Here is a 9,758-nt window from a genome sequence, read left to right as displayed (position 1 = left end):
TTTGCGCATCAGTTCATAAACACTATGCCATGGAATCGGTACGTCAAAAATCTCTTCCCAACTATTTTGCAATCTATATGGGACGGCTGTCAATCCTTTGGTCCTTAAATGAAACTGGTATACTTTTTTATTTATTAAAATTTTCTTTAACCAATTATGTTCTTTAATGCAGGGCCGACAGACAAGTTCCTTACTTTTTCCCCCTTCCACTTTCCTCTTCCATTTTTGCAGTAATGCTGCAATTACAGAGCTGCCAACTCTCACGCTTTCGCCGTGTGACACACGTTTTTGCCTGTTTTCACACGCACTCACGCCACACATCCAATTTCTCACGCAAAAAAAATAGGCAGAGACTCGTTTGTTCCTTTTTTCAAACTCCCCGACGGTAGATGGCGCTAATGATCGCCACTGAACCATATGCGCTGCACCCCTAAGTTAGCGACAGAAGAAGAGATACCATTGCCGCGAAAGTCAACAGGAGAAGAAACGGTCACTACCTCAAGAAGTCTGATAAGAAGCTGAGCTGAGACTAGGTATATAACAATGAAATGTCGTCCAATTGAGTACTCACTCTCTTAAACTTTAAATCTTTAAAGAAATTATTTGTTTGTGCGTGTGAACATGATTTAGTGTGGTGAATGTAAACTCAGCTGATTTCGAACAGGTAAGATGTATTCCAAAGAATTTAACATAAATACAGGAAATGTGTGCAATAGAAGTAGGTATGTTTTTGTAACTGAGAGTAGAGTTATTAAACCAACATGACCATTTGAATTGTTTAAGGTTTCAAAGATGTCCCGTAAGAGACCTTTGCCAGGACAAAAGTGAAACCTTTTATTTTATTTAAAGGACCAGCCAAGTGAGAAAAGACAGACAAACACACTGCCAGAACAGCCAGAACGATTGATAGAAACGACAGGACAACAGACAGAGGAGCAACACAAAAGGACAGAGAGAGCAGGAGACAGGACAGACTGACAAACAAGCAGAGGAGCAACAGACATGACAGATTGACGCACATGCAGAGGAGCAACAGACAGGACAAATAGAACAACCAACAGGGCAGATGGAAGAAGACACAGAGGGACAGACAGAAGAGACCTCCAATCCAACAGCAGGGCCAGAAGAGTCGTGCTCTGGCTGGAGCAGCAACATATAGATCCATTTTCAAAAATGAGTGGACCTCTTCATGGCCATTTATTACCAGAGGGAGCCTCAACACGCACTACTGGTGTGCAGTCTGCCGTATTGAAAACTCATGTTGCCGCCAGGGTGTGACAGATGTAGTGCGCCATATAAAAAGCAAAGGCCACCAAGATAAGCAACGAGCTCTCCAGTCCACAGCCACAATATCCCAATATGCAATGGCCGTTCCATCTGTTGGGGGTATGTCTGCACAAGAGGTTAAGTATGATATGTGTAATGATTCTGTCAAGGTTCAGTCAAGAGTTTTGTGTTCTAGTTGATCACGGTAAAGTCATGGTTGATAGTTTTGACTAATTTGTGGTTTGTATTTCAGTGTAGTACAGTCCAGTTTTCTTAATTTGAGATCCTAGTTGCTGAATGTGTTTTTTACCTGTGCCCTATTATCGCAGGCATCTATTTTAAATAAACTATGGTCTTTTGGGAGGATTAATAATTTAAAATTTCTTACAGACAAGAAGGGCTGAGGTCAAAATGACAGCTGGGTTGGTAGTTCACAACGTCCCCCTAGCCTTTGTGGACCACCTGGGACCTCTCCTAAAAGAATGTTTCGGAGATTTGAAGACAGCGCAGGAGTACAGGTGTGCCAGGACTAAGTCATCCTGCATTACCAATGAAGCACTCGCACCATATTTCACACAGGAGCTTGTGAAGGAGATGAAAAAAGCCCTGTAAACCCTTGTTACAGATGGGTCGAATGACACTGGTATTTCACAAACTATTTGAGATTTTTCTCCTCTGCAAAACATGTGCTTTGTGTATTTTTAAACATCTAATAACATGAACATCTGTATGATTCTAACTTGTCATTATAGGAGTGGAAAAGATGAACCAGCTTACTGTCCGGGTCTTCATGGGCAGCAAAGTTGTCCACCAGTTTTTAAATATGTGCACAACAAGTGGGACGAGATGTGGGACAGCAAGTGAGATCATCACCAAAATTAACTCCACCATAGAGGAGCATGGCATCCCTTGGGAGAACTGCATTGATCTCTCAGTTTACAATGCAGCTGTGAACATTGGACCACGTAATTCCATTGCCTCTAGGGTGCTCCAGAAGCATCCCAACACCTATATTCATGGTTGTCCTTGTCATGTGGCACATAACACCGCCAAAGCTGCAGGAGTGGGATTTTCTAAAGTGAGTTAAGGCCTGATTTATCTTTACATGTAACTTTTTATTTGTATCGTAATTACGTGCATTGACTGGATGTGTTATGATTGATTTATGCATTGCAGGTGTCCGGTTTTGATTTGGAGGATATGGTAGTGGACATCGGTTACTGGTTCAAGGGTAGCACAAATCGGAAAGGATACCTGACAGTGTAATACTGAAATGCTGAGCTGTAGAAAATATATGATATGGATTTAATGTCTAAAACAGAGTTTTGTGAGCTCCATGAAGCGGAGTACATGGAGGTCCTCCTGCATATCTCGGTCCGTTGGCTAAGCCTTGAACGTTGTGTGACCAGGATCCTGAGGCTGTATGAACCTCTGGCCAGCTACTACAAATCTGCTAGTATGGTCATCAATTTTCAATTTCATTATGCAGCAACTACATGGATTGTTAGTCACATACTTGTATTAATGACAACCTCTTTTTTTGTGTTATTTATTGATTGATTCAAGATGAAAATCAGGCCAGGTTCAAAGACTTGTGCAGACATTCACTGACCCCATGACAGAAGTGTACCTGCTGTTCTTCCAAGCCACCGTACCAACTTTCACTTCTTTCAACTTGCTGCTTCAGAGAGAGCAGTCATCAATATTTTTGTTACATGATGAGGTGGGATTGGATTTTGCAGTTTTTTTTCCATTCTGTGTTTCTTGCTGATATCTGCAGGGATCCTCTCAAAACAGGTTTCACCTACTATTTTTGTAAATGTCTGTTATAGATGGTGAAATTCGTACGCAAGCTATGTTCCAAGTTTATGATTCCAGCAGCTCTGCAGTGCCATGAGGAGCCTTGTGAAATTGCCTTTAAAGAAAAGGCAAACCATTTACCAGGTTAGTATATGACTATTATTATGATCAAACACTGTGATATGTGATATTTAGCCTTGTACCTTATACCGATATGCTGTATCTATGACAGGAAGAAAGTTGAACATTGGGTTCACAACCAGGGCTAAACTTAACAGATTACTCGGACTGAGGTGACATCACACCACAGCAGGTGGATTCATTCCATGAAGCTGTGTTGTGTTTCCTGACAAGTGCTGTGGACTATGCACTTAAGAAGCTGCCACTGGAAGAGCCACTGATCAAGCACGCACAATTTCCGTAGATGTACGGCAGAGGGTTGAAAGTGACATCGAAGATGTCCTGTACTTTGTTGAAAGGTTAGTTTTTTTTTCTCTAATTATTGTCTATCATCTTAGCTAAAATACCCTGTGTTTTATGATGAGGTGTGTTCACTCCTAAACTGCACATGAGATATTCTTATGTGGCTTCTCCTCAAAGATGTGTATGAACTGCTGCTGGTTGATGACTATATACCTAAAACGTAACAACTTGTAACTCTACTTTCATAAATAGGTTTCCCCATCTCCTCCCATACCATTGGCCAGAGGAGCATGACCTTCTGGGTGAGGAGTTTCTAAATTATCAGACCATGCCAATGATATCCCTGCAGGACTAAACTGAAATGGAAAGCTTCTGGGCTGAAATGGCAACCCGGAAGCATAAGGTAAACATTTTTTCATTTTTTGTCTTTCCTTTTGGCAGGTGTGGCTTGGCTACATCTTTTGCTTAAAATTGTTGCATGCATATGTGTCATGCATGTTGCAAATTATGCATGTTTTTATCTGAACTTTGTTAATGGATCAACCTACAGTATACTTACAGTATTAATCAATCAAAAATCAAGGTATGTTTTTCCATTGTGTTTTGGTGCATTTTCCATAGGTGACAGGAGCCTAAGAATTAGAGAGGCTTGCTGCCGTCGCCAAGCTTGTCCTGGTGTTGCCCCATGCAAACGCAGATGCTGAGAGGGTGTTTTCAGTTGTGGGACTGAACAAAACCAAGAGAAGAAACAGCCTAGCATTGGATGGCACCCTGTCCTCAATAATGACCATAAAGATGGCCAATATGGAGCCCTGCTTCAAATGGGAGACCCCCTCCGATATCATCAAGGCCTCCAAGAAGGCCACAGGCCAGTATAACCATGCCGACAGATCATAAACAAGAGGCTCATTTGAGATGAGCCAGGTCTGTGCAGAATCGATCACCAGCGATCACCGCCCAATGCATGCTGGTTAGAGTTGTGTCCGACTTGATCCCGACTTTCTCTGACGTCATGCACACGTGGGCAACGATAACCTCATGAGATCAAGGCGGCCGCAGTTCTGAGACGCAGGCAGTGCAATTGCTTTTCACCGACTGCAGGACCCAGGCGGACCCAGGACAAAATCTCACTCCAAGGTTGTTTGAAAAGTTGGCAGGTATGCAATTATTTGGTTGTAATTTTGGGTTGTTAGCTGCATGTGCGACATAACTCCACCAGTCCTACCTATGATATCATTTACGAAGATTATACCTTTTCAAAAAATAAAATCTAAAAAATTATGGTTTTGGTGGCACCTTAATTGCGGAGGATGGGCCCGTGGTAATGGCTGTAGTGGAATCAGTGGAACAGTTTCAAATACATCAAACAGATGGTTTGATGCCATTCCATTCGCGCCGTTCAGCAGCCTCCACTGCTTTCAACCTAGGGATTTCGTGGCTAACTGAGGTAGGACAGTAATTCTGCTCATATATTATGCATGTATGAACTACACATTGACACATCCAGCTCAAAGCGAAAGGTTTAAAAAAAACTGAGTGAAAGGCTCTATCTCAATTCATTTTCTGTGATTCCTTGCATCCTATTTCTCGCCTTCTTCCCAAATGTATTGGAGAAAAATGTCCAAGGTCCCGCCCTTCTGGCCTTCTTCTCCAATGGGGTTTGAGAAGGAGGCGAGTAAATAGGATGTGAGGAAACACTGATAGATATAGAGCGACTGTATGGCATCAACCTATTCACCAGAGGAAACTATATCTAAGCAAATCTATGTAGCTACTGTAACGGAACAGCTCAAGACTGGATGATATCACCAAACGTATCCCTCTGCCCCTTCATAAACCGTGCGTATATCAAGATGAAATAGAGAAACCACTTGGATATGTGAACGTATAGTATGACTCTCAAGTTATAGAGGCTTATCTCGCCTGTGCAGACAAACAGGACATTTCAAATGACGAGGAAAGGGTGCCATTTAGGCTCATTAAAACAGTGAAATACGTGGCAGCGGCAAGCTAGTTCCCTCTGTTCCCTCGCTCTTTCATTTCCACCTTGTTTGCTTTTGTTGTAAACAAAGCACATAATTGCCCAAATCAATGTTAGACGTCGCTCTTGCCATGATTAGGCAGAAAATGTGGTTATGCTGCAGTCGCCATGGTTTCCAAGCACAATTATATTTTTTTGAAAGATCTCCCGCAAAGAGAGTGCATGGTATAAATAACTTAAATTAAAGCAACTCTCATCTGATTGTAGTTTTAATAATTACCCACTTACTCTTTCCGGCGGCAGCTAGGGCGAGGAGTAAAATAAAATAAAAGAGGAAAAGAAAGAAAGAAGGAGAAAAAAAGACAGGATGAGAGGAGAAGGAAGCAGGTTTATGTGACAGCAAACTAATTTGATCCATTAGAGAATGTGTGCATGTGTGTGCGCGTCTGGTACCGGTCTGCTTTTTACAGCTTCTCATTTACCCATTGAGGTGAATAGAAAAACTCGAACTTCACTTGTTAAACTCTTCTATTCACCACCATTGCATGGAGATATGAGTCTTATTGTGGTAGACATGTATAGAATGTTTCCTGACCATGTTACTGACAAGGAATACATCTGGGCTCTATAGCCTCATGAAAACCTGGTCAGGTCACATGGTAAAGAAAAGCTCCTGGCCATATAATCACACATACACCTATTTTCTTTTATAGTTTCCTCATAGGAAACAATGAGGAAACTTAATTACATCCTTGTAATTAAGAGACACACACACACAGGCACAGACACACGCATACACACACGATAACATACGCACTCTACACACATGTACACATGGAGTTTGTGTTGTAGATATGTGGTAGTAGTAGCCTGAGGGCACACACTTAATGTGTTGTGAAGTCTGTTGTGAAATGTAATGTAATGTTTTTAATTGCATATAACTGCCTTAATTTTGCTGGACCCCAGGATGATTAGCTGTTGCCTTGGATCCATAATAAATACAAATATTGAATAGACAGAAAAGTTAGCTAAACTCTGAAGTTTTACATGTAATCGTATTTACATATATCTTAGATCTACATGTTCATTCTTTTTCAATTTTTCTGGTGATAACACAATGGTTTGGTTTCTTCGTAGACAAAATGACCAAGACAAATATTTGTCAGTAATTTCAGCGGACTTTTCTTCTGTCTAAAAATATCAAGATTTAGAGTCGCAGTAAGAGTAAGAGCCAACTGATTTGGCCATGACTGCATCTCAATTATTTTTAATTTTTTTATTTTTATTTCACCTTTATTTAACCAGGTAAGCCAGTTGAGAAGTTGAGAAGTTCTCATTTACAACTGCGACCTGGCCAAGATAAAGCAAAGCAGTGTGATAAAAACAACAACACAGAGTTACATATGAGGTAAAACAAAACATAAAGTCAAAAATACAACAGAAAATAGAAAATATATATACAGTGTGTGCAAATGTAGCAAGTTATGGAGGTAAGGCAATACATAGGCCATAGTGCAAAATAATTACAATTAGTATTAACACTGGAATGATAGATGTGCAAGAGATGATGTGCAAATAGAGATACTGGGGTGCAAATGAGCAAAATAAATAACAATATGGGGATGAGGTAGTTGGGTGGGCTAATTTCAGATGGGCTGTGTACAGGTGCAGTGATCGGTAGGTGCTCTGACAACTGATGCTTAAAGTTAGTGAGGGAGATAAGAGTCTCCAGCTTCAGAGATTTTTGCAGTTCGTTCCAGTCATTGGCAGCAAAGAACTGGAAGGAATGGCTGCCAAAGGAGGTGTTGGCTTTGGGGATGACCAGTGAGATATACCTGCTGGAGCGCATACTACGGTGGGTGTTGCTATGTGACCAATGAGCTAAGATAAGGCGGGGATTTGCCTAGCAGTGATTTATAGATGGCCTGGAGCCAGTGGGTTTGGCAACGAATATGTAGTGAGGACCAGCCAACAAGAGCGTACAGGTCACAGTGGTGGGTAGTATATGGGGCTTTGGTGACAACACGGATGGCACTGTGATAGACTACATCCAATTTGCTCAGTAGTGTGTTGGAGGCTATTTTGTAAATTACATTGCCGAAGTCAAGGATCGGTAGGATAGTCAGTTTACGAGGGCATGTTTGGCAGCATGAGTGAAGGAGGCTTTGTTGCAAAATAGGAAGCCGATTCTGGATTTAACTTTGGATTGGAGATGCTTAATGTGAGTCTGGAAGGAGAGTTTACAGTCTAACCAGGCACCTAGGTATTTGTAGTTGTCCACATACTCTAGGTCAGACCCGTCGAGAGTAGTGATTCTAGTCGGGTGGGCGGGTGCCAGCAGCGTTCGATTGAAGAGCATGCATTTAGTTTTACTTGTGTTTAAGAGCAGTTGGAGGCTACGGAAGGAGTGTTGTATGGCATTGAAGCTCGTTTGTAGGTTTGTTAACACAGTGTCCAATGAAGGGCCAGATGTATACAAAATGGTGTCGTCTGCGTAGAGGTGGATCTGAGAATCACCAGCAGCAAGAGCGACATCATTGATATACACAGAGAAAAGAGTCGGCCCAAGAATTGAACCCTGTGGCACCCCCATAGATACTGCCATAGGTCCAGACAACATGCCCTCCGATTTGACACATTGAACTCTATCTGAGAAGTAGTTGGTGAACCAGGCGAGGCAGTCATTTGAGAAACCAAGGCTATTTAATCTGCCAATAAGAATGCGGTGATTGACAGAGTCGAAAGCCTTGGCCAGGTGATGAAGACGGCTGCACAGTACTGTCTATTATCGATCGCGGTTATAATATCATTTAGGACCTTGAGCGTGGCTGAGGTGCACCCATGACCAGCTCGGAAACCGGATTGCATAGCGGGAAGGTACGGTGTGATTCGAAATGGTCGGTGATCTGTTTGTTAACTTGTCTTTCAAAAACTTTCGAAAGGCAGGGCAGGATGGATATAGGTCTGTAACAGTTTGGATCTAGAGTGTCACCCCCTTTGAAGAGGGGGATGACCGCGGCAGCTTTCCAATCTCTGGGGATCTCAGACGTTACGAAAGAGAGGTTGAACAGGCTAGTAATAGGGGGTTGCAACAATTTCGGCGGCTATTTTTACAAAGAAAGGGTCCATATTGTCTAGCCCAGATGATTTGTAGGGGTCCAGATTTAGCAGCTCTTTCAGAACATGAGCTGTCTGAATTTGTGTGAAGGAGAAGCGGGGGGGGGGAGGGGGGGGGGGCATGGGCATGTTGCAGCGGAGGGTGCAGAGCTGGTGACCAGGGTAGTGGTAGCCAGGTGGAAAGCATGGCCAGCTGTAGCAAAATGCTTGTTGAAATTCTCGATTATTGTAGATTTATCGGTGGTGATAGTGTTTCCTAGCCTCAGTGCAGTGGGCTGGGAGGAGGTGCCCAAACTTTTTGGAGTTAGTGATACAGGATGCAAATTTCTGTTTGAAAAAGCTAGCCTTTGCTTTCCTAACTGCTTGTGTATATTGGTTCCTATCTTCCCTGAACATTTGCATATCGTGGGGGCTATTCGATGCTAATGCAGTACGCCACAGGATGTTTTTGTGCTGTCAAGTCTGAGGAGAACCAGGGGCTATATCTGTTCTTAGTTCTGCATTTTTTGAATGGGGCATGCTTATTTAAGATTGAGAGGAAAGCACTTTTAAAGAACATCCAGGCATCCTCTACTGACGGAATAAGATCGATATCCATCCAGGATACCTGGGCCAGGTCAATTAGGAAAGCCTGCTCGCTAAAGTGTTTTAGGGAGCGTTTGACAGTGATGAGGGGTGGTCGTTTGACTGTGGACCCGTTAAGGACCCAGGCAATAAGGCAGTGATCGCTGAGATCCTGGTTGAAGACAGCGGAGGTGTATTTAGAGGGTAAGTTAGTCAGGATGATATCTATAAGGGTGCCCATGTTTACAGATTTAGGGTTGTACCTGGTAGGTTCCTTGATCATTTGTGTGAGATTGAGGGCATCTGGTTTGGATTGTAGGATGGCCGGGGTGTTAAACATGTCCCAGTTAAGGTCACCAAGCAGTACGAACCCTGAGGATAGATGCGGGGTAATCAATTCACATATGGTGTCCAGGGCACAGCTGGGGGCTGAGGGGGGTCAGTAGCAAGCGGCAACAGTGAGAGACTTATTTCTGGAAAGGTGGATTTTTAGAAGTAGAAGCTCAAACTGATTGGGCACAGACCTGGATGGAAATGACACCCCATTCCCTACATACAGGTGTAGGATCTTAATTTGATCAGTGTTTTTGCTGAGAATTCCCCTGCG

The 9,758-nt window shown here is 42.7% G+C and overlaps 1 long non-coding RNA gene across 1 annotated transcript; it reads left to right on the top strand.

Moving 5' to 3' along the window:
• The first annotated feature begins 614 nt into the window (after window positions 1-614).
• On the top strand, window positions 615-3,352 carry LOC123489795. The gene is made up of 4 exons (XR_006660660.1): window positions 615-722; window positions 2,857-2,989; window positions 3,099-3,210; window positions 3,299-3,352. It is a non-coding gene; the product is annotated as an uncharacterized LOC123489795 (long non-coding RNA).
• The last annotated feature ends 6,406 nt before the right edge of the window (window positions 3,353-9,758 follow it).

This window comes from Coregonus clupeaformis, unplaced genomic scaffold, assembly GCF_020615455.1.
Source record: "Coregonus clupeaformis isolate EN_2021a unplaced genomic scaffold, ASM2061545v1 scaf3311, whole genome shotgun sequence".
Classification (NCBI taxonomy): Eukaryota; Metazoa; Chordata; class Actinopteri; order Salmoniformes; family Salmonidae; genus Coregonus; species Coregonus clupeaformis.
This window is presented reverse-complemented; position numbering and strand designations above follow the sequence as displayed.